General features: G+C 37.2%; 1 protein-coding gene across 50 annotated transcripts in view; it reads right to left on the reverse strand.

Moving 5' to 3' along the window:
• GULP1 (GULP PTB domain containing engulfment adaptor 1) overlaps window positions 1-26,630 on the reverse strand; it is a 320,614-nt gene that overhangs the window by 212,732 nt on the left and 81,252 nt on the right. For 46 of the 50 annotated variants that reach the window (XM_078327177.1, XM_078327153.1, XM_078327139.1 and 43 more), the window contains one exon: window positions 12,014-12,140. The exons of the other annotated variants lie outside the window; for them this stretch is intronic. The gene's annotated coding sequence lies outside the window, so the exon portion shown is untranslated. The remainder of the gene's footprint in view (window positions 1-12,013; window positions 12,141-26,630) is intronic. 50 annotated transcript variants of the gene reach the window in all.

Consider the following 26,630-nt stretch of genomic DNA (forward strand, 5'->3'; position numbering starts at 1 on the left):
TTGAGAGAAGCTCCTAACTGAAATTTACAATATAATCTTGAGCAGGGACAAATTCCTTTGGCCAGAACTGGGAGGCAAGTAGGAAGTGTGCTGGAGCCATAAATGCAGGAGCTGGAAGCGCCAGCTTTACTGGCAGACTGGGAGGGCTGCAGCCTGAAAGCCATGGTTGCTGTCTCCACCAGAAAGGCTTATGGCCTGTGGCAGTTTTAAGTTCTGAATGCAAACTACCTGGAACTTGGCTTGCTGCTGCTAGTGGAACACTGTGAGAGATTCGAGACCTGCCTTGCCAAGTGTGGGGAGCTGAGTGGAACTTACTGTCACCTGTTACGCCCCACTCCCTATACGGACTCTTCCAAACAGCAGAGGCAGCTGTGCTCATCTCTGAAACATTACTCCAGTAGCCAAAGACCCACCCCTGGACACTTATGGGAGTCTTTGTTTGCTCCACATATGGAGAACCACAGCTCAGACCTGTCCAACCCAGCCCCCACCTGGCTTTGTCCCTCCAACTGTTCTGGTAGCTTGACATGAAAGACAGAAGTTTTGGCAGCTCTATGACTCCGCCAGTTGCCTGAGAACCCAGAGTACTTCCCCTGGGTAACACAAGACATGCACAAAATTCCCACCACTTCTACACCCGGCACACTTTTGAAAGCACCACCTCCTGGCTGGAGGCTAACTGACACACTCCATTATGAATAACACTAATGATGGAAAAAATTGTGCCTGGCCTCAGCTATCACCATTGCCTGTAACACCCTGGCTAATCAGGGGGTCTTGAGTCTGTCCATGTAACCAGTTCATTACTACTACAACTGGCATTTGAGAAAGTCAGCACACTGAGGTTATTTATAATCAATAAATCTCACTATGATTATGACTATGTCACACCCCTGCTACTCCTATCAGAGCTGTTACTAGTACCCAGTGCTGGAAGACCTTAGCATAGGTCACATCATTGGATCCCTTGAGGATCTCCCCAGCACCAACCTAGAGTGTGGCAGCCCCAGTGGGTGGCCAGACTCAGCGGAGCAGCAGTGTTCACAGGAGTCTTGTATTTAGATACTACTCCTAGCAAAATGAGGAGTGCACCACATCAAGGGGACACCTCATGGGACAAAAGAATCTGGATGGCAGGACTTGAGTCCCAGAACTTTCTGCTGATGAGAAGTTCCTTTCAGCAAAGGTGCTCGGTGAGGAAAGTCTGAAGCTCCACTCCAACAGTCAGGCAGCCCTGGTGCTCATGAAGGGTCTTGGATAAGAGGACTTGTTTTGCCCCTTGTCCACCAGCTGGGGCTTCTTCTATGAGAGGTCAGTATTGGTATACCTAAGGACAGCCTTTCTGGAACAACTCAGGGGGATTATATCCCCACAGGAGGAGTGCATTCCAGGTTCATGCTTTCACAAGTGTTAGAATCACAATTTCAATCTACTTGGAATATCCAATTTCCTGCAGATGAAAACTTGTGCTGGTCTGATCTGAATAGCCAAAATACTGAGTTAGTAGTAGTGTAACTAGGAGGGGGATTGCTTTCCTGCTGGCCAGACAGGGGAGTTCAGGTGCATCCAACCATTCCCCCGATAAGACTTCAGTGTGTTTCACTGGGAGATTCTTCATCTGCCTCTGTCAAGGATGGGACCTCTGTCCACTACTGGATATTGATTTATCCACCTTCTTTAGCCACAACCAGTTTCTACCCAGGGAAACCTTCCCTACTGGCCTGAAGTTGGAACTATTCAAACAATAAATAAAATACTGTGGAAAAATAAAAGCATAAAAATGTTCACACCACAGGGGAAGGAGAAAAGCTTCAAGAGACCTTTGCCGTTCCAACCCCATAGGAGATAGTGAACTTTTTCAGACACCAAGGACATTGCTACTGCAACCAGCATTTGAGAAAGCCATCATAAAAACACTCTTTAATCTCTTTAATCAAGGAACTCATGCAGAGACTTCACCCCTCGAAGCACCAAGAGCTGCATTAGGTTACCATAAATTATAAACATTAAAGTTACATCCTTAAGGGAGGCAAAAATATTTTTTTAAAGTCAAATGAAAAACAAATTGAAGAATAATCAGAAAAAATAATCGACCCAAATGAGAAGGAACCAGAAAAATAATTTTGGCAATATGACAAAACAAGTTTCTATAACACCCCCCAACAACAACAACAATAACAACAGAATCACACTAGCTCTCCAGAAAAGGGTTCAAACCAAGATCAAATCTTTGAAATACCAAATAAAAATTCAAAATGTTGATAATTAAGCTACTAAATGAGATACAAAAGAAAAGTGAAAAACAACTTCAATTTTTAAATTCAGGATATTAATGAAAATACTTTAAAAAAAAGTATTTTAAAGAAAAAACTACCCGAACTGCTGGAAATGAAAGACACATTTAGGCAATTACAAAATGCAGAGGAAAGTTTTAATAAAAGACTAAACCAAGTAGAAGACAGAATTTCAGAACTTAAAGACAATGCTTTTGACTTAACCAAATCAGACAAAAATAAAGAAAAATAAACAGAAGAAATGAATAAGGTCTCTAAGAAATATGGGATTATGTAAAATGATCTAATCTAAGAACCACTGATGCTCCTAAGGGAGAATAGAAGGCAAAAAGCTTGGAAAACTTTTTTGAGTGAATAATTAAAGAAAATGTTCCTGGTCTTGCTAGAGATTTAGATATCTAAATATAAGAAGATGAAAGAATTCCTGGGAGATTTATTGCAAAAAGAACATCACCAAGGCATATACTTATCAGGCTAACTAAAGTCAATGTGAAAAAAAAAAAGAATTCTAAGAGCAGTAAGACAAAAGCATCAGGTAACTTACAAAGGAAAGCCTGTCAAACTAACAACAGACTTCTCAACAGAAACCTTACAAGGCAGAAGGAACTGGTGTTCTATCTTTACCTCCTTAAACAGAGTAACTGTCAGCCAAGACTTCTGTATTCAATAAAACTAAGTTTCAAAAATTATGAACCAGAGCTGCCCTACAAGAAATGCTAAAAGGAGTTCTAAATCTTAAAAGAAAAGGTGAATATGCACCAAAACAAAACTTCTTGAAAGCATAAAACTCAAAGGCTTAAAAATTAATAAAAAAGAAGAAAACAAAGTGTCTAGGTAGCAATCAACATAATAACTAGAACAGTACTTCACATCTCAATGTTAACATTGAATATAAGTGGCCTTAATGTAGAATAAATAAAAAAATCACAAACCAAATATCTGCTATTTTTAAGAGACTCACTTAACACAGAAAGATTCATATAAACTCAGGGTATAGGGGTAGATAAAGATATTTTATGCAAATGAAAACCAAAATCAAGCAGGAGTAAGTAATTTTTACATTAGATAAACAGACTTTAAAGCATCAACAATTAAAAAACAAAGAAGTTATTATACAACAATAAAAGAATCAATCTAACAAAAAGATATTACAATCTAAAATTTATATGCATCTAACTCTGGAGCTCCTAGATTTTAAAAATAATTACTACTAAACTTAAGAAATAAGACAGGCAGCAACATAATAATTGTGGGGGACATCAACATGCCACTGACAGCACTAGACAAATCATCAAGACAGAAAGACAAAAAAATAATAATTATGGATTTAAACTATATTCTAGAACAAATGGACCTAAAAAATGGACCAGATATTTACAGAATGTTCTACCCATAAACACAGAATATACAGTCTTCTCATCAGCTCATGAAACAGTCTCCAAGATAAACGATATGGAGGCCACAGAAGAAGTCTCAATAAATTTAAAATAACAATCATATCAACTATCTTCTCAGATACCAATGAAATAAAACTAGAAATAAACTCTAAAAAGAACTCTCAAAATTATACAAATACATGGAAATTAATCTGCTTCTGAAGATTTTTGAGTTAATGAAAAAATGAAGATTTGAAATGAAGCATAATAGTGACATAAGTCATTAAAAACTCTGAAGCAAAAGCCATGGTAAAAGCAAATTTTATAATGCTAAATGCCTACATCAAAAAGTCTGAAAATTGACAACCTAATGTCACACCTAAAAGAACTACAGAAACAAAAACAAACCAAACTCAAAGCTAGCAGAAGATAAGGAATAATGAGGATCAGAGCAGAACTAAATGAAATTTAAACAAGAAAACTACAAATTATAAACGAAAAGCTGGTTTTCTGAAAAGATAAATAAACTTGATAGGCCATTAGCTAGATTAACAAAGAAGAGAAAAGTTTCAAATAAGCTAAATTAGAAATGAAAATGGGATATTATAACCAACAGCAGTGAAATACAAAAGATCATTTGAGACTTCTATGAACATCACTATCCACACAAACTAGAAAGTCAAGGAAATGGACAAATTCCTGAAAACCTACAACTCACCTAGATCAAACCAAGGAGAAATAAAAACCCTGAACAAACCAATAAAAAGCATGAGATTGAATTTCTAATAAATAAAAACTGCCAACAATAAAAGCCCAGGGCCAGATGAATTCACAGCTAAATTCTACCAGACATTCAAAAAAGGATTGATACCAATCTTAGTGAAACTATTCCAAAAAATTGAGAAAGAGGTAATCCTCCCTAACTCATTACATGAAGCCAGTATCACTCTGATACCAAAGTGAGGAAATGTCATAATAAAACAAGAAAACAGTAGACCAGTATTCCTGATTAACAAAGATGCAAAAATCCTCCACAGAATACCAGCTAACCAAGTGCAACAGCACATCAAAAAGATGTGGGTTTTCTCCCAGTGAAGCAGAAATGTTTTAAAATACACAAGTCAATAAATGGGATACATCACCTAAAGAGAATTAAAAGCAAAAACCGTATGAACATCTCAATAGATACAGAAAAAGCATGCAATAAAGTCATTTTTCTTAGCAGTAAAAACACTCAAAAAACTAGGCATAGAAGGCATATACCTCAAAATAATAAAAGCCATATGTCACAAACCCACTGCCAACATCATACTGAATGTGGAAGAGTTTAAACATTCCCCTTAAGAATTGTAATGTAAAGCATTTTCAGTGCTTCTGTTCAATTTAGTACTGGAAGTCTTAGCCAGAGCAGTAAGGCAAGATAAACAAGTAATGGGCACACAAATTAGAATACAGAAAGTCAAACTATCACCATTCACTGATGATACAATTGTATGCATAGAAAACCATGAAGACTCCTCCAACAGACTCCTAGATTTGATAAACAAATTCATTAAAGTCTCAGGTTACAAAATCAATGTACAGTAATCAGTAGCACTGCTATATACCAACACACATTGGTATGTTGTTTGATTCTCAACAGCCACATTGAGAATCAAATCAAAAACTCTGTCTCTTTTACAATAGCTACAAAAAATAAAATAAAATAAAATACTTAAGAGTATACTTCACCAAGGATGTGAAATATCTCTGCAAGAAGAACAAAAAATCACTGCTGAAAGAAATGATACATGACCCCAACAAATGGAAACACATTCCATGCTCATGGATTGGAAGAATAAATAATGTGAAAAAGACCATAGAGCCCAAGGCAATCTACAGATTCAATACAATTCTACAAAAATAGCAACATGATTTTTCACAAAATTAGAAAAAAATCCAAAATTCATCAAACAGCCAAAGCAATCCTAAGCAAAAAGAACAAATATAGAGGCATTACATGATTTCAATTATATTACAAGTTTATAGTCATCAAAACAGCATGGTACTGGCATAAAAGTAGGCACATAGACCAATGAACCAGAATAGAGAACCCAGAAATGGAGTCAAAATACTTATAACAAAGGATCTTTGACAAAGCATATATAAACCTAAATTGGGGAAAGGACACCCTACTTAATAAATTGTACTGGGAAAACTGGATAGCTATATTTGGAAGAGTGAAACTGGATCCTTATCTCTGATCTTATTAAAAAACCAACTGAAGATGGATCAAAGCCTTAAATCTAAGACCTGAAACCTTAAACATTCTAGAAGATAACAAAGGAAAAACTCTTCTGACCATTAGCCTAGGCTACAAATTTATGACTAAGACCATAAAAGCAAATGCAACTAAAACAAATATAAATAAATGGGACCTAATTTAACTAAGAACTTTCCATACAGCAAAAGAAATAATCAACAGAGTAAATGGACAACACATAGAATGGGAGAAAATACTTGCAAACTATGCATCTGACAATGGGCAAATATCTAGATTCTATAAGGTACTTAAATAAATCAGCAAGAAAAAACAAACAATCCCATCTAAAAGTGGCAAATGACATTAAGTAGACAATTCTCAAAAAAAGATAAACAAATGGCCCAACAAACATTTGAATGAAAAAATGCTCAACATCATTAATCATCAGGGTAATGCAAATTAAAACCACAATGAGATACTACTTTATCCCTGCAAGAATAGCCATTATTAAAAAGTCAAAAGACAATAGATTTGACATGGAAGTAGTGAAAACGGAGCACATACACTGCTAGTGGGAATGTAAATCAGTACAATATCTATAGAATACAGTATGAACATTTCTTAAAGAATTAAAAGTAGATCTAACATTTGATCTAGACATACCATTACTGGGTATCTACTCAAAGTAAAAGAAGTCATAGCAAAAAGACACCTGCATGTGTATGGTTTTTGTAGCACAATGCATGATGGCAAAGATATGGAACCAACTTAAGTGTCTATGGACCAGTGAGTACATAAAGAAAACCTGGGATATATACACCATGGAATGCTACTGAGCCATTTTAAAAAAGGATGAAATAGGCCAGGCACAGTGGCACATGCCTGTAATCCCAGCACTTTGGGAAGTCGATGGGGGCAGATCACAAGGTCAAGAGATTGAGACCATCCTGGCCAACATGGTGAAACCACATCTCTACTAAAAATACAAAAATTAGCTGGGCATGGTGGCACACACCTGTAGTCCCAGCTACTTGGGAGGCTGAGGCAGGAGAATTATTTGAACTCAGGAGGCGGAGGTTGCAGTGAGCTGAGATCTTACCACTGCACTCCAGCCTAGCAACAAAGCGAGACTCCATCTCAAAAAAAGATGAAATAATGTCGTTTGCAGCAACTTAGATGGAGCTCAATGCCATTATTCCAAGTGAAATAACTCCGGAATAAAAAACCAAATCCCGAATGTTTTCACTTGGCTAAGCTATGGGTATGCAAAGACATACAGAGTGGTATAAGAGATTTTGGAGACTCTGGATAGCTTCATCCAGAATGGGGAGGGTAGGAAGTGGGTGAAGAATAAAAAACTACATATTGGGTCCAATGCACAAGACTCCGGTGACAAGTGTGCAAAAATCTCAGACTTCACCACTTACAATTTATCAATGTAACCAAAACCACTGATACTCCAAGACCTATTGACATTTTTAAAAATTAATTTCCTTTATATTTTAACAATTTAATATATAAGGTACCACTAAGAGACAAGGACACTTTTCCTATGCATTATACTAAGACTCATAACATATCTATCTCAGCTTTTAGAGAAAGAACATATATCCACTTTTGTGACTGCTGGAAAGTGGAAGGCTAAATTATATATATTGTGGTTATGAATGAAATCAGGTCTTTCATTCATATTTTTGTTTTGTTTGGTTTAAATTATATTTATTATTCTTTCATTTTTAAAGGATGGAAATAATTTTGAATAATAAATAAATGAATCCTTAATCCTCAATAATATTCCTCAATCCTCAATAAGGAATTGAAATGAAATTTTAAAATGTTTTGAGTCCTCTAGCAAAGGCCTGAATACAGCAAAGTGAAACAGGACAAAAAAAAATTCTTCAGTGTTCAAAACCAAACAAATTTTACCAACAATAACGAAGCTCACTTTTCCCTTGTCTTCCTCATTTCTATGCATGCCAGCAACATGCCCCTCTTGCCTAAGCAAAAAGGCCCTTTCCTTAACCCCCACTTAACTGCTTCTACCACTACCAAGTCTCATCTAACCATACCTTGCTTTTTATTTACATTTTTTCATCCTAGACAAAGCTTCGATTGTTTCTTCTCAAATTATTTAAAAATTTAGAAACATTGCTTCTTGGGTTACCTCAATCAGACTTAATGATTTTGGGGAAACCTTGTCTACTGATAACTCAGTATCTGCATGCCAACACAATATTACTCATTAGTCTTTACTTGATCATGATTCTATTGCACTGGCATAGTATATTCTATTCATTTGTTTGTCATGCAGGCTACATTCTAAACTCCTCATGGGCAGAGATTATGCCTTAAGCATTTTATTTTCCTACAGTTCCTAGCTTAGTGCCTGCCAAGTAGCAAGGGTTCAGCAAATGGTGATCAAAATTAAAGGAAAAGCCTGCAAACTCTTCTGCCTTCCTTTAGGCTGCTCTCTCTTCATTAGTCTAACACACATATCACTTTTAAATTAAACTTCTTCTTTTTTTTTTTTTTTTTTTTTTTTTTCAGATTTTTTGAGACAGTTTTCTCTGTCACCCAGACTGGAGGGTATGGTGTGATCATGGCTCACTACAACCTTGACCTCCTGCACTCAAGTGATCCTCCCACCTCAACCTCTCAAGGAGCTGGAACTACAAGTGTGCACCACCATGTCTGGCTAAGGTTTTCTACTTTTTTTTGTCTTTTAAGAGATGGGGTGTCACTATGTTGTCCAGGATGGTCTTGAACTCTTGGCCTCAAGCTATCCACCTGCCTCAGTCTCCCGAAGTACTGGAATTACAGCCATGAGCCAATCTGGTTGGCCTAAATTAAACTTCCTAAATGATAGCATGGTTTATCTGATTTCCCAGCAATTGTTCCTCATGATATAATAATGAAACACAAATGCCTAATTATAAAAATCCAAATCACAAAACACATTTCCAACTACTCTGTTATATCTACCCTCTTTCCAGTTTCCTGAACATCCCATCCTTGTGGTTTGCCAGCCTGGTACCTCTGCTCCAAGTTGAATCTCCATTTAAATGTTTGCCTGCCAGTGTCCTCTCTACCTTAAAAAGCACAACCCAAGTAGTCTTTTTTTTCTGAAAGTGGTTCTCATTTCCCAAGCTACAACTGTTATCATTACAAACTGCCCTTTTATTTTACTTCTTCTTGGCACTTCATACAGCCTACTTAAACATAAGGAACCAAAATGTATTTCTTATCTTGCCATATTTTATTGAAAGTTAGAAGTGACAAGGAACTATTTATGTGCCTTCCCTTCTCTAATGTTTGCCGTCCTCTCACTACCATTACTAATCACAGTGCTTGATAATTATAAGTTTTCAATAAATATTAGTTGAATGAATGTATACTTGATATTATTTCTAAATGGTGTGGTTTTAAACAATGTGGAAGATTTTACATGTATAATATTCACTTTTCTTTCTTTCTTTTTTTTTGTTGAAATATTGTCTCACTCTTGTTGCTCAGGCTGCAGTGCAGTGGTGCAATCTCAGCTCACTGCAACCCCTACCTCCCAGGTTCAAGTGAATCTCCTCCCTCAGCCTTTCAAGTAGCTAAGATTACATGCACCTGCAACCACACCCAGCTAATTTTTGTATTTTTAGTAAAGACAGAGTTTCATCATGTTGGCCAGGCTTGCCTTGAACTCCTAACCTCGGGTAATCCACCAACTCGGCCTCCCAAAGTGTGGGGTTACAGGCATGAGCCACGACACCCAGCCTTTTAATATTCACTTTTCCTCTAGGCTAAGTTATGTAAGGGAATATATTTGCTGAATACATTTGAGTAAGGAATTGCTACTGCTTGCAACCAAAATTTAAAATTTTTAGTTTAATTTTCAATATTTTTTCAACTTAAACTAGGTTTTTTTTTTGTACTTTAGGTTCTGGGGTACATGTGCAGATCATGCAGGATTGTTGTGTAGGTACATACATGGCCATGTGGCTTGCTGCCTCCATCCCCCTGTCACCTATATCTGGCATTTTTCCCCATGTTATCCCTCCCCAACCTCCCCTTCCCCACTCTCCCTCCCCAGCCCCCTACAACAGACCCCAGTGTGTGATGCTCCCGTCCCTGTGTCCATGTGTTCTCATTGTTCAACATCCGCCTATGAGTGAGAAGATGTGGTGTTTGATTCTCTGTACTTGTGTCAGTTTGCTGAGAATGATGGTTTCCAGATTCATCCATGTCCCTACAAAGGACACAAACTCATCCTTTTTTTATGGATGCATAGTATTCCATGGTGTATGTGTGCCACATTTTCCTTGTCCAGGCTATTGTTAGTGGGCATTTGGGTTGGTTCCAGGTCTATGCTATTATAAACAGTGCCACAATGAACACACATGTGCATATGTCATTATAATAGAATGATTTATAATCCTTTGGTTATAGACCCAGTAATGGGATTGCTGGAAACTAGGTTTTGTTAGGAAAATTATCTGAATGAGAAAACATTAGTCAGTGATTCAATATTGTCAAAAGGAACTAATGAAAGCTTTAACTTGTTACCACCTTCTGAAGGCAAACTCAGCAATAACAATAAAAAGCCTTTAAAAGATCATAGTCACTGAGCCAATTACAACAATTTTAGTAATGCTACTAATGCAAACCAAATGATATCTAGATTGATTTATCTATAAGAATTTTCACTGAATAATAAATACACACACAACATAAAAATATTCTAAATGTTATATATTAACAGATATAATAGAAAATAAAAAAACACTAATTCATATTCTCAAAGAATAGAAGAAAACAAATTTGTTACAATAATAATAAAAGAAAGAATATATATAATTGATATGGCTTGGCTATGTCCCCACTCAAATCTCATCTTGAATTGTAACTCCCACAATTCTCACATGTCATGGAAGGAACCTTGTGCAAGATGGTTGAAACATGGGGTTGGGTCTTTCCTGTGCTGTTCTCATGATAGCAAGTGGGTCTCATGAAATCTGATGGTTTTAAAAATGGGAGTTTTCCCACACAAGCCCTTTTTTCTCTTCTGCTGCCATGTGAGAAGTGCCCTTCATCTTCCTCCATGATTGTGAGGTCTCCCCAGCCATATTGAACTGTAAGTCCATTAAACCTCTTTCTTTTGTAAATTGCCCAGTCTCGGGTATGTCTTCATCAGCAGTGTGAAAACAGACTAATACAGTAAATTGGTACCAGGAATTGGGCACTGCTGAAAAGATACCTAAAAATGTAGAAGCAACTTTGGAACTGGGTTAACAGGCAGAGGTTGGAACAGTTTGGAGGGCTCAGAAGAAGACAGGAAAATGTGGGAAAGTTTGGAACTCCTTAGAGACTTGTGGAATGGCCTTGACCAAAATGCTGATAATGATATGGAGAGTGACATCCAGGCTCAGGTGGTCTCAGGTGGAGACTGAGGAACTTGTTGGGAACTGTAGCCAAGGTGACTCTTGCTATGTTTTAGCAAAGATATTGGTGGTATTTTGCTCCTGCCCTAGATATCCGTGGAACTTTGAACTTTTTCAAAGGTGCAGGGTGCAAGCCATTGGTGGATCTACCATTCTGGAGTCTGGAGGATGGTGGCTCCCTTCTCACGGCCTCACTAGGCACTGCCCCAGCAGGGACTCTGTATGTTCATAGAGTCTCAAGAAGCCCTTTTCTCTTGTCTGCTGCCTTGTTAGATGTGCCTTTTACCTTCCTCCATAATTATGAGGCCTCCCCAGCCAAGTGGAACTGTAAGTTCATTCAACCTCTTTCTTTTTGTAAATTTCCCAGTCATGAGTATGTGTTTATCAGCAGCATGAAAATGAACTAAATATAATACTATTATTGCAACTTTGCTTAAAAGAAAAATCCAACAAAACAAAAATAAAGTTATATAGAACAAAATGGTAACAGAGATTACCTTCAGAAAAAAGGCTCATTAATGCTTTTAATTTTATTTTACTTTTATGGATTTTACTATTTTTTACAACATAAGAATATATTTTTAAATATTCAGCATATAATAAAAGCATTTTTATAACTTCAAGTATTTTTTGGAAATAATGGAAAATGTATAAGCAATTATTTATTCTTACCAGGTTACGCTCAAATATAGTTGAAGGAAAATGGACACTTGACTTTATATAGCATCTATCATACAGTTGCCATCAGAATTCTTCTATCTCTGTCTCTCCTATGTATGTCAGATGGAATCACAAATAACTAAAAATAAAAATATAATTGGAGTTAAAATTAATCAATAATTACACTTATGTTTATTTTAATTTAGAGATTCAGTGTGTCTTTTAAAATTCTATTTATGCTTCTTTCAAATGTTTAAGAAAGTTATCAAATAATAGAGAAATGATAAAATATGTAAATATTTAGAAAACATTGTTACAGATACCTAGGTAATGAAAAAGAGCAGATTTCTAGATGACGTGTTAAATGTTTTAACTCACAAGTATGTTACTAGTAAGGCATGGAGATAGTTCTTTAACAACATATGCCTTTCCCCCTTGAGCAACAAGTAGCCCCAACTATCTGTTTCACATATTATTTAATTAGACTAGCCAAGCACATACATTGTTGATGATGATTAAGTAGGTAAAACCGAATTTTAGCAGGCACTTGTTTATTTTCATTTTCATTCTACTTTGATTGCTATGGCAAGGCATTTAGATAGCTTATCCTTCTAATCATAATCATGCTATAACCAGAATAGATGTATTAATTGGTTAAGACTTTTATATTTTTATTCCAGTAAACAAAACAAAAGAGTCTTTCTGCGTAGCTACAACAGCACAAATTATGTCTTCCTTTAATTCTGTTATTTTGACTGTACCTCTGACATAAATTCAAATAGTACCAGAAGAATTAATGGCATAGTATCTTTTGCCAAACCACTAAAAAGAACTGCTCTTTCTGAGGGAGGGGTAAGAATGGAGAAACATATCTAACTCTTTTCCCCTGCTTCCCACCATAACATTGATAAAAACTCCTTGATACAGACATTGATGATGCCATATCTATATTCTTGACTTTCTTAGACAAATCTCAAATATGACTTTATCTCTTCCTCTGTGTTTCAATCTAAGCCATCTGAATATTGTGAAAGCCATCTTTTTCCATCTTAGCCACAATATTCTTCAGAAGCCTGTTGAGCTATTTTTTCATTCTATTTGTTTTCTTCTGCCTCAGCCTCTGGAGTAGCTGGGACTACAAGTGCATGTCATCATGCCCAGCTAATTCTTGCCTTTTTACGTAGAGAGGGGGTTTCACTATGTTGGCCAGGCTAGTCTCAAACTCCTGACATCAGGAAATCTGCCCACCTGGGCCTCCCAAAGTGCTGGGTGGATTAAAGGTGTGAGCCACCATTCCCAGCTTTTCATTTTCTAACAGAACTTTAGAGAGGATGAAAGGATCTCAGTTTAGTTTGCTGTGGAGGCAAACACTGAGGTAATAACTTCACTGTGAGAAGCTTAGCTTATCTGGGAGATGATCCCAGGAAACACCAGCAGGGATGAAAAGAAAGGAGTGAGACAAGGAGTGGAAGACCTGTTACCAACAGAGATCATTATCAGACCTACAACACTATTGGCAACTACAGCTTAATCTGACTGGGGAATATCAGGCATCTAGTGTGTAATATACCTCTCAGATATACTCACTGTAAGAATGAGAGCTAGCATATTTAGACACCAATCCTCTAGTCATTAGCTGAGAGCTGCTCCCAGGGGCATTAATTCCCTGGAACTTTCAGCCTGTTTGGTCGGCAAAGTGGTCTCTTGTGGCCAAAGAATCCCTTAGATAAAGAAATTCAGGATAAGCTTTAGAAATTCTGCCAGTTTGCGCTACAGCACTAAAAGAGAAGTTGTAGGCTGATCATCAAAAGCATCTACTACAGAAGGCAGCAATTTTAGATTTTTGAATTAAAATATTAGCAGAGTATATTTTAAGGCCATATATTAATATTTTATAATTTTAGTGAAAAATAATGTTTGTTTACTCAGAAACATTGTTATTTATTAAATCATGTTATTTTCTTAGCATTCACTGGATCTTAGCATGTATGAATGGTACAATTCATTTCACCTTTCTGCAAAATGTAAATGTTGTATCATCACATACTTCCAGCCCTAAAAATATATGTGTTTATCCTGGACAGGAAATTTTAAACATGACACATAGCTAAAAGGTAAACTATAAAACTATGTCATGATTTCCAGTCATTTATCAGATCATGTGTTTCTTGTTTGTTGGTTTTAGATGAGAGAAGAGAACGGAAGAACAAAATTTGTTCTTTTTAGAATGATCCTTTTTAGGATGATACAGTTTTTCTATTTATCTTGTGATAACTATTGATCTTGTGAACAGAAATTAGAGAGAAATAATTCGAGATAAATAATCGTGATCAAAACTATTCAATACATTTCATTCCAAATTTTTTTTTTTAATTTTTTATTGGATTTTAGGTTTTGGGGTACATGAGCAGAGCATGCAAGACAGTTGCGTTAGGTACGCACATGGCAGTTTGCTTTGCTTTGCTTCTCCCCTTCACCCACATTTGGCATTTCTCCCCAGGCGATCCCTCCCCATCTCCCCCTCCCACTGGCCCTCCCCTTTTCCCCCCAATAGACCCCAGTGTTTAGTACTCCCCTTTCTGTGTCCATGTGTTCTCATTTTTCATCACCCGCCTATGAGTGAGAATATGCGGTGTTTCATTTTCTGTTCTTGTGTCAGTAGAAAATATTTTTGTTTAGTCAATTCAACTTAATCAAGATAAATAATTGTTAACAAAACAGTTCAATAATTTTAATTCCAAAATTTAATAAAAGAAAACATTGTCCTTGAAACGGTCAATTCAATTTAATATCCCTGTGGCCTTTATTTTTATCTTAGATTGACTGAAACCCAGTCATAATGCAGGAAATACTTTTGAAACTATAATATTTTATGCAATGTGACAGAATAAGGAAGAGCACAAAAATATACACATCAAAATATAAGAACTAACTTGTGCCTACTTCTGTCTTTCTTCTTGCAGGAAATGACATATTTTTCAAATGGAATCTATTATTCAATGTCTGATATAATTATATTTTTCATAGAAAGAACACTTTGAATATTCCTGCAAAACTGAGATTGGTTTAGGGGTTGTTCTTTTGAACATATTTTTATTTTAAAATATAAAATCCTGATTTCCAATTCAAATGCTTCTTAAAATTTTAGTATGAACATAAAATGCTCATTTTGATACTGTTTTGCCACCATTTATTACACATTTTCACACAATTTGAAGATGTATATGAAATTAAATAAAGCCAACTATTTCTTTACTATAACTTCCTTTATCCCCAACAGTACCTTTAAGAAATATTTCAATATGACTAAATTCTTCAATTTGTTAATGTAACAGGTAAATGTTTAAATATTTCACATGCAATAAACCAAGCAAAACAAACAAGTTAGGTCAAGTTGTATTTCTACTTGTCATCATATGAAATACAGATCACCATTATCATGATCTTAAAATATTTTCAAAATCGTTATTCTCTTATTTGCCCAAGTCCAAGAATTTAACAGTATTTAATCTAAGTTGCAAAATATTTTAGGAGTTTTTCTGTTTTTTTTTTTTTTTTTTTTTTTTAATCCACTATAGGCTCCTAAATTCAAAATATTTAAAATCAGATCTTGGGCCTGATTTTCTTTCCTACTTTTTATTTTTTGTCTTGCGACTTTAAGTAGGTATTTAGTACAATCCCCACTACTTGCTCACACATGAAATCTGGCATTATTAATCCCTCTTATTTCTCTTACCACCTACATGCAGTTAAGTAAATCCAATCTTATTTAATATGACAATCTCCAATTTGTTTTCTCTCCCAGTTTACACTCCCCACCTATCCATCCCTAGCCAATCATAATTTCTCTAACAAGGAATTTGGTCATATTACCAACGGACCAAGTCCAAATGCCTTAGCATGCCTTTAAGACACCTCAAATGTTTTCACCCCAATGTTCTAAGCAACAGGTGCAAAAAAGGAGAGATTAGAATGATTGTCTTAAGCAGCTTGGAGCAATCATTTCCTGTGTATTCTAGTCATCTCACTGAGGAAATGACATACAAATAGTCATACATATATCCCTATACACTAAGGAAAATAAAACTAGATAAGTAAGTTTGTTCATTAAACCAATATTCACTGAACTGAATGCCCAGTTGTTTAGTTACTAGTGAGAGGAAACTAAGTCTGTTTACTCCTTTGCATGTATCAATGTGATAAGGACTACGTTTATAGCAAGGTTAGGTGCTAAAGAAAAGTCTTCCTGAAAGACATAAGACTCATCACCCTTCACTTCACAGAAGCTGTCCAGTGGGGAAGGTGGGGAAAGCCACAACTGGTAAAGGAAACGTCAAAAACAAAGCCGCAGGAATAAGAACGAACACTCCATCTTCAAGGATGAGCTATTAGTATATTTGATTTTAAAATAGAATATGCGTAGGAAACTCTTTCATATAAAATTTTAGTAATAAGATGAGGCCACATAAGGAAGGCTCCTGACTGCCATGTTATAACATTTGCATTTTACCCTAAAAGTGATGGAAGTATGATTGAACAGGGAAGCAGTGCAATGAGATATGTGTTTTAGGAAGATCGTGTTGCTAATGTGGCTCTAAAGAGACATGAAAGGAAGGGGATGAGACAAGCAGATTACTTCTTAGAAATCTGTGTGTATTTGTTAGATGCTAATGCAAAATAGACTCAAGGCATTCATATTTATAAGATGTAAAACTGGAAAGATCTTTAAAATTTAATTTATATAGGAATAGAACCAGACAAAGATAGTTTTGGTCCTGGGTTTTTCTATTCCCAGAGAAATCAGTTTAGGACCAAGAATTCATATCAGCTGTTATTCTCCCAAATGCATTCTAAGTTCCATATCCTTAGCTTTCGGTATGGTAATGAAAAAAGTGATAGTGGATGAGACATAACAAAATCTTCAGAACACATAAAAATTGTAAATGTATCCATTTAAAATCAAATTCAATCAATGCTTTCCATTGCATTTGATGATAAAATTGCAGCAGTGCTTTGAAGCTCTCAATGACAGAAAATTTTTCTAATTAGAAAAAGTAGGAGAATAATTATCAAGTAATTCACTCTTTTTGCTGAAATTAATGGAAATCACAAATCACTTTCCTTGAATCATTTGGTTATTATCTTTTTCAGTCTAAACAGGTTAATGTAAAGTCTTCTTTCTTTTTTAAGATTAACTCTTCAAAAACTCTTATCTCTCAATATTAAGAGCCTCTTACGGAAAGCACAGTGTAGACACTGAGATAGATCAAAACTTGTGACATTTGGCCCCAGTTAAAAAATTTACTTGGTTTAATGAATGCTATATAGCAAAGCTAAATTATTACCAGGGTAGAGGAGCTTTTTTAATCCAACGGGACTTTGAAGTAGAAAATAAATCTGACTAGAGAAAGGAATGGTAATTCCAGCAATGTTTGAGGGAAGTAAAAACATATATATTATGCAATTATAGTGTGTGTGTATGAACAAAACACTTAGAAAATCAGAAAACTATAAAGGAAAATAGAAACCATCTATATTAAGATAAACTAAAAGATAATATTTAGATACCTTCCACCTAGTCTTTTCCTAAAACTGAAATTGTACTACACATACACAATAGTTCAGCTATTTCACTCTCCAAGCCTCATGTTGATATATGATCCCCAATGTTAAACACCTAGTGAGAGGTTTGGGTCATGGGGGCAGGGCAGATCCCTCATGAATGGCTTGGTGCGATTCTGTTGATAATGTGTGAGTTCTTTTTCTGTTAGTCCCTTGTAAGAGCTGTTTGTTAAAAAGAGCCTGGCACCTCCCTCCCCTCTCTCTTTTGCCCCTTGTCTTGCCATGTCATCTCTGCTCATGCTGGCTTCATCTCAATTTCTGCCACGAGTTTAAACCGCCTAAAGCCCTCACCCGAAGCAGATGCTGGCACCAAGTGTCTTATATAGCTTGTAGAACCATGAGCCAAATAAACTTTTCTTTATAAATTACCCAACCTCAGGTATTCCTTTATAGCAATATATACAAATTGATACAATATACAATTTCATATTCTACTTTTTTTCACTATAGTGCAATCACATTCTTATATCATTAAATAAGTCTTCAAATAAATAATATTGGCATAACATGCCATGTTATAACTTTTTTGCTCGTTCTAATGTTTCACATTTAAGATTTTTTCATTTATTTTTTACTATATAGAGACACTGTGATGATTAGAATTGAAGCAAAGTAATATACTGACTAAAACGACTATAGTTGGCCTGGAAAGTGTTATAAGCCTAATTCCAAAACTATGTTGCCTTGACAGGATATGCCTTAGTCTCGTTAACTATATAATCTAACACAGTGTTGCCTTGAGAAAGAAATGATTGCAAAGTTTGTGAAATACTTAAAATATTGAATAATATATTCTACATATATATTTTTATCTGTTATATAAATCATTGCCAAACATCTGACTATGGAGATGAAGAAGAATGGAAATTACCAGATCTAAGTGTGTATATAATTACAATACTTTGTCTGGAAAATAGGGCATATTATACTCCCAGAGAAGTGAAAAAGTATGCAAATCTCACCCCAACCTCCCTATACTGTATATACATATCAGGGTTTTAGAAATTTACTTTAATTCAATAGGAAAATTGAATAATAATATGAAAATTGGTTTATATATTGCATTTCTTTTATGTAACATTAGCTTTTGCCCATTTAGCTTTTGCACAATTTTTTTCTTATTGATAAATTTCCTATTCTCAATTTTTATTTTACCTTTTACATAACTAAGAACTAAGGTGAGAAGATAATTTCTACCTCAATTCCTAATCAAAAGTTTCGTTGTTTATTCTTATCTGGGCAAATAAAGCGATATGCACATTGCTAACCAATTGATAGGGGTGCAGAATCACTGACTGGCTTAAGACAATCAGGGAGTATTCCTGGAGACACAAATATGGCTAATTTTCCCAAGTTACACAGCTTCCCCACATGACAAAAGGTGAGTTCCATTGAAAAATCTTGCCTATTCTAAACACAGTAGTAGGTAAATTTAGAAATATGCTAACTACATATCATTGTGAACTTAAACATAAATGAGATCATCTATACCCAGCACTAATCATACAGCCCAACACATAAAAACTCAGAAATTTATAGTAACTATTGTTATTTCTGTTGTTTTATCTAAAAGTTCCATATTTTTCACACTGTAAATTAAACAGCAGTACATATCTTTGTACGTAAATATTTGTTCTGCTCCTCTCAAATTATTTTTTTTCTTTTTCTTTTTTTTTTTTTTTTATTGGATTTTAGGTTTTGGGGTACATGAGCAGAGCATGCAATACAGTTGCATAGGTACACACATGGCAGTGTGCTTTGCTTTTCTTCTCCCCTTCACCCACATTTGGCATTTCTCCCCAGGCTATCCCTCCCCACCTCCCCCTCCCACTGGCCCTCCCCTTTTCCCCCCAATAGACCCCACTGTTTAGTACTCCCCTTTCTGTGTCCATGTGTTCTCATTTTTCATCACCCACCTATGAGTGAGAATATGCGGTGTTTCATTTTCTGTTCTTGTGTCAGTTTGCTGAGGATGATGTTCTCCAGATTCAACCATGTCCCTACAAATGACACAAACTCATCATTTCTGATTGCTGCATAATATTCCATGGTGTATATGTGCCACATTTTTCCAATCCAGTCTATTATCAATGGGCATTTGGGTTGATTCCAGGTCTTTGCTATTGTAAACAGTGCTGCAATGAACATTCGTGTACATGTGTCATTATAGTAGAACGATTTATAGTCTTTTGGATATGTACCCAGTAATGGGATTGCTGGGTCAAATGGAATTTCTATTTCTAAGGCCTTGAGGAATCGCCACACTGTCTTCCACAATGGTTGAACTAATTTACACTCCCACCAACTGTGTAGAAGTGTTCCTTTTTCTCCACATCCTCTCCAGCATCTGTTGTCTCCAGATTTTTTAATGATCGCCATTCTAAGTGGCGTGAGATGGTATCTCAATGTGGTTTTGATTTGCATCTCTCTGATGACCAGTGACGATGAGCATTTTTTCATATGATGGTTGGCCTCATATATGTCTTCTTTCGTAAAGTGTCTGTTCATATCCTTTGCCCACTTTTGAATGGGCTTGTTTTTTTCTTTTAAATCTGTTTGAGTTCTTTGTAAATTCTGAATATCAGCCCTTTGTCAGATGGGTAGACTGCGAAAATTTTTTCCCATTCTGTTGGTTGCCGATCCACTCTAGTGACTGTTTCTTTTGCCGTGCAGAAGCTATGGAGTTTGATTAGGTCCCATTTGTCTATTTTGGCTTTTGTTGCCAATGCTTTTGGTGTTTTGGTCATGAAGTCCTTGCCTACTCCTATGTCCTGGATAGTTTTGCCTAGATTTCCTCCTAGGGTTTTTATGGTGCCAGGTCTTATGTTTAAGTCTTTAGTCCATCTGGAGTTAATTTTAGTGTAAGGTGTCAGGAAGGGGTCCAGTTTCTGCTTTCTGCACATGGCTAGCCAGTTTTCCCAACACCATTTGTTAAACATGGAATCCTTTCCCCATTGCTTGTTTTTGTCAGGTTTATCAAAGATTGTATAGTTGTATGTATGTTGTGTTGCCTCCGGTGCCTCTGTTTTGTTCCATTGGTCTATATCTCTGTTTTGGTACCAGTACCATGCTGTTTTGATTACTGTAGCCTTGTAGTATAGTTTAAAATCCGGTAGTGTGATGCCCCCCGCTGTGTTCTTTTTCCTTAGAATTGACTTGGCTATGCGGGCTCTCTTTTGGTTCCATATGAAGTTCAAGGTGGTTTTTTCCAGTTCTGTGAAGAAAGTCAATGGTAGCTTGATGGGGATAGCATTGATTCTGTAAATTACTTTGGGCAGTATAGCCATTTTCACGATATTAATTCTTTCTAACCATGAACATGGAATGTTTCTCCATCTGTTTGTGTCCTCTCTGATTTCGTTGAGCAGTGGTTTGTAGTTCTCCTTGAAGAGGTCTCTTATGTTCCTTGTGAGTTGTATTCCGAGGTATTTTATTCTTTTTGTAGCAATTGCGAATGGCAGTTCATTCTTGATTTGGCTTTCTTTAACTCTGTTATTGGTGTAGATGAATGCTTGTGATTTTTGCACATTGATTTTATATCCTGAGACTTTGCTGAAGTTGCTTATCAGTTTCAGAAGTTTTTGGGCTGAGGCGATGGGGTCTTCTAGGTATACTATCATGTCGTCTGCAAATAGAGACAATTTGGCTTCCACCTTTCCTATTTGAATACCCTTTATTTCTTTTTCTTGCCTGATTGCTGTGGCTAGAACTTCCAGTACTATATTGAATAGGAGTGGTGAGAGAGGGCATCCTTGTCTAGTGCCAGATTTCAAAGGGAATGCTTCCAGTTTTTGCCCATTCAGTATGATATTGGCTGTTGGTTTGTCGTAAATAGCTTTTATTGCTTTGAGATACGTTCCATCGATACCGAGTTTATTGAGGGTTTTTAGCATAAAGGGCTGTTGAATTTTGTCAAATGCCTTCTCTGCGTCAATTGAGATAATCATGTGGTTTTTGTGTTTGGTTCTGTTTATGTGGTGAATTACGTTTATAGACTTGCGTATGTTGAACCAGCCTTGCATCCCGGGGATGAATCCTACTTGATCATGATGAATAAGTTTTTTGATTTGCTGTTGCAATTGGCTTGCCAATATTTTATTGAAGATTTTTGCATCTATGTTCATCATGGATATTGGCCTGAAGTTTTCTTTTCTCGTTGGGTCTCTGCCGGGTTTTGGGATCAGGATGATGTTGCTGTCATAAAATGATTTGGGAAGGATTCCCTCTTTTTGGATTGTTTGAAATAGTTTTAGAAGGAATGGTACCAGCTCCTCCTTGTGTGTCTGGTAGAATTCGGCTGTGAACCCGTCTGGACCTGGGCTTTTTTTGTGTGGTAGGCTCTTAATTGCTGCCTCAACTTCAGACCTTGTTATTGGTCTATTCATAGTTTCAGCTTCCTTCTGGTTTAGGCTTGGGAGGACACAGTTGTCCAGGAATTTATCCTTTTCTTCCAGGTTTACTAGTTGATGTTCATAGAGTTGTTTGTAATATTCTCTGATGATGGTTTGAATTTCTGTGGAATCTGTGGTGATTTCCCCTTTATCATTTTTTATTGCATCTATTTGGTTTTTCTCTCTATTTTAATCAATCTGGCTAGTGGTCTGTCTATTTTGTTGATCTTTTCAAAAAACCAGCTCTTGGATTTATTGATTTTTTGAAGGGTTTTTCGTGTCTCAATCTCCTTCAGCTCAGCTCTGATCTTAGTTATTTCTTGTCTTCTGCTGGGTTTTGAGTTTTTTTGATCTTGCTCCTCTAGCTCTTTCAATTTTGACGATAGGGTGTCAATTTTGGATCTCTCCATTCTCCTCATATGAGCACTTATTGCTATATACTTTCCTCTAGAGACTGCTTTAAATGTGTCCCAGAGGTTCTGGCACGTTGTTTCTTTGTTCTCATTGGTTTCGAAGAACTTCTTTATTTCTGTCTTCATTTCGTTGTTTACCCAGTCAACATTCAAGAGCCAGTTGTTCAGTTTCCATGAAGCTGTGCGGTTCTGGGTCGGTTTCTGAATTCTGAGTTCTAACTTGATTGCACTATGGTCTGAGAGGCTGTTTGTTATGATTTCAGTTGTTTTGCATTTGTTGAGCAGTGCTTTACTTCCAATTATGTGGTCAATTTTAGAGTAGGTGTGATGTGGTGCTGAGAAGAATGTGTATTCTGTGGATTTGGGGTGGAGAGTTCTCTAAATGTCTATCAGGTTTGCTTGCTCCAGGTCTGAGTTCAAACCCTGGGTATCCTTGTTGATATTCTGTCTGGTTGATCTGTCTAGTATTGACAGTGGAGTGTTAAAGTCTCCCACTATTATTGTGTGGGAGTCTAAGTCCTTTTGTAAGTAATTAAGAACTTGCCTTATGTATCTGGGAGCTCCTGCATTGGGTCCATATATGTTTCGGATCGTTAGCTCTTCTTGTTGTATCGATCCTTTTACCATTATATAATGGCCTTCTTTGTCTCTTTTGATCTTTGTTGCTTTAAAGTCTATTTTATCAGAGATGAGAATTGCAACTCCTGCTTTTTTTTGTTTTCCATTAGCTTGGTAAATCTTCCTCCATCCCTTTATTTTGAGCCTTTGTGTATCCTTGCATGTGAGATGGGTTTCCTGGATACAGCACACTGATGGGTTTTGGATTTTTATCCAATTTGCCAGTCTGTGTCTTTTGATTCGTAAGTTTAGTCCATTTACATTTAGGGTTAATATTGTTATGTGTGAATTTGATACTGCCATTTTGATGCTAAGAGGCTGTTTTGCCTGTTCGTTGTTGTAGATTCTTCATTATGTTGATGCTCTTTAGCATTCAGTGTGATTTTGGAATGGCTGGTACTGGTTGATGCTTTCTATGTGTAGTGCCTCTTTTAGGAGCTCTTGTAAAGCAGGCCTGGTGGTGACAAAATCTCTGAGTACTTGCTTGTTCGCAAAGGATTTTATTTTTCCTTCACTTCTGAAGCTCAATTTGGCTGGATATGAAATTCTGGGTTGAAAGTTCTTTTCTTTAAGAATGTTGAATATTGGCCCCCACTCTCTTCTGGCTTGTAGTGTTTCTGCCGAGAGATCTGCTGTGAGTCTGATGAGCTTCCCTTTGTGGGTGACCCGACCTTTCTCTCTGGCTGCCCTTAGTATTCTCTCCTTTATTTCAACCCTGTTGAATCTGACAATTATGTGCCTTGGGGTTGCTCTTCTTGCGGAATATCTTTGTGGTGTTCTCTGTATTTCCTGCCATTGAGTGTTGGCCTGTCTTGCTAGGTGGGGGAAATTTTCCTGGATGATGTCCTGAAGAGTATTTTCCAGCTTGGATTCATTCTCTTCGTCCCCTTCTGGTACACCTATCAAACGTAGGTTAGGTCTTTTCACATAGTCCCACATTTCTTGGAGTCTTTGTTCATTCCTTTTTGCGCTTTTTTCTCTAATCTTGGTTTCTCGTTTTATTTCATTGAGTTGGTCTTTGACTTCAGATATTCTTTCTTCTGCTTGGTCAATTCGGCTATTGAAACTTGTGTTTGCTTCGCGAAGTTCTCGTATTGTGTTTTTCAGCTCCTTTAATTCATTCATATTCCTCTCTAAGTTATCCATTCTTGTTATCATTTCCTTGAATCTTTTTTCAAATCTTTTTTCAAGGTTCTTAGTTTCTTTGCATTGATTTAATACATGATCTTTTAGCTCACAAAAGTTTCTCATTATCCATCTTCTGAAATCTAATTCCGTCATTTCGTCACAGTCATTCTCCGTCCAGCTTTGTTCCCTTGCTGGTGAGGAGTTTTGGTCCTTTCTAGTAGGTGAGGTGTTCTGGTTTCGGGTGTTTTCCTTTTTTTTGCGCTGGTTTCTTCCCATCTTTGTGGATTTGTCCACTGGTCGTCTGCGTAGTTGCTGACTTTTTGATTGGGTCTCTGAGTGGACACCCAGAATGTTGTTGCTTGGTTTTCCTTCTACCAGTCTAGCCCCTTCGCTGTACGACTGCTGAGGTCCGCTCCAGACCCTGCTTGTCTGGGGTGCACCTCTATCAGCTGTGGCACAGCGAGGGATGCTACCGGTTTCTTTTTCTGCTATCTTTGTCCCAGGATGATGCCTGCCTAACGTCAGTCTTTTTGATATAGAGGGGTCAGGGAACTGCTTGAGGAGACAGTTTGTACTTTATAGGGGCTTAATTGCTGAGCTGTGAGCTCTGTTGTTCATTCAGGGCTGTTAGGCTGCTATGTTTGATTCTGCAGCAACAGAGCTCATTAAAAAACCCTTTTTTTCCTCAAATGCTCTGTGTTGAGGGGTTTGGGCTTTATTTTTGGATGTCCATTGAGGTCCTGCCCAGCTAGGACGCACACTAGCCACTGTTTGGCTGCCAAGGCTCCGCCCTGCTGTTGTGTGATTCGCCCTGTTCCTGCAGGCTCTGCTGTGGTCTCTGCCACGCCCTGCGGTGGAGTCTCTCTGTTGTAGCGGGTTGCCTCAGCAATGGCAGGCTGCGTCAGCAGTGGGCATGTATCTCAGTAGGGATGGGTTGCCTGGGCAACGGCAGGCTGCATCAGCAGTGGGCGTGTATCTCAGTAGGGAGGGGTTGCCTCGGCAACGGCTGGCAGCAATGGGCATGTATCTCAGTTGGGGTGGGTTGCCTCAGTAATGGTGGATGCCCCTCCCCCTCAGAGCGTCTTGGGCCGTCTGCCCGGGGCTTGTTTAAAATCGCAGTTTTGTTCATCCCACTGGGCCAACCGTAATGCTCTGTCCCTTCGATCCCCTGGCTGGCCCACTGTCCAAGTCTAGCTCAGTCTCAAGTCCAGCCCTCTCACGTCTCCGGTTGCCGGTTCAACGGGGCACCCGGACAAGCGCGCCCTGTGGGGAGCGCTGGGTAGGGCTGGCCGCCGCCACCCCGGCTGCCGGCTTCACCAGGCGGAGGTTCTGCCTGGCGTCCCGCATCTCCTGTTCACTTGGGAATTTCCCCGTTCCGTGGGCAACAAAGATCAGTCTGGAAATGCAGCTCAGACTCACCTTTCCGTGGACACAATGAGATCTCCAATCCTGGGTTGTTCTCACAGCGCCATCTTGAGTCCTCCCCCTTTTTTTTTTTTTGAGATGGAGTCTCGCTCTATTGCCCAAGCGGCATGCAATGATACAGTCTCGGCTCACCATAACCTCTGCCCTCAGGTTCAAGCAATTTTCCTGCCTTAGCCTCCTGAGTAGCTGAGACTACAGCTATGCACCACCGTACTCAGCTAATTTTTGTATTTTTAGTAGAGACGGCATTTCACTATCTTGGCCGCTGGTCTCAAGCTCCTGACCTTGTGTTCTGCCCTCCTTGGCCTCCCAAAGTGCTGGGATTACAGGCATGAGCCACCACACCTGGCCCAAATTATTTCTTTATTGTGGCTTCATAAAATTGAAAATCCTGTCAAAAAGTATTTGATCTTTTAAGTATTTTAATGCATATCAAATTATTTTCTGGAAATATATGTCAACATAGAGTTCCACTAATAACATATGACAATGTTACATTTAAACCACACTTGCCAGCAGTGATCTTTTAAATCTTCGACAATTTGGCAAATTTTGTCCCTTTTTCTAAAATGTGTACTTCTTTAACTGCAAGTTAATAATAAGTTTATATGTTTACTTTGTTGAATGCTTATTTTATAATTTCTATTTTCCTTTTGGTGTGTTTTTAATTTTGTGGTATTTCGGTGAGGTTTTCTGAGGTTTTAATAAAAACATTCTGGGTTATGGCCTTTGAAATTTTTGTTCCTTTATCTTGGTTGCTCTTCTTACAGATAACCAACCATTCACTCAATTCCATCATCAGATTAGGAAAGTTTGGTTTTTATTTTAGTTTCCCTTAAAAGTTTGGTTTTTATTTTAGTTTCATTGTTATATATTTTGTCCATAAAATAATGTAATATAAATTGCTAAATCTTACAGCTAAGACCTTAGCTATGAATTAATACAAAGACATTAAAGTGCGTAAGTCATTATCACAGGTGTTTTTTTAAGTTTATTTAATTAATTATTAAAATCGTTTTTGTCTAATATGTT

This window comes from Callithrix jacchus, chromosome 6 (genome assembly GCF_049354715.1).
Source record: "Callithrix jacchus isolate 240 chromosome 6, calJac240_pri, whole genome shotgun sequence".
Taxonomy (NCBI): Eukaryota; Metazoa; Chordata; class Mammalia; order Primates; family Cebidae; genus Callithrix; species Callithrix jacchus.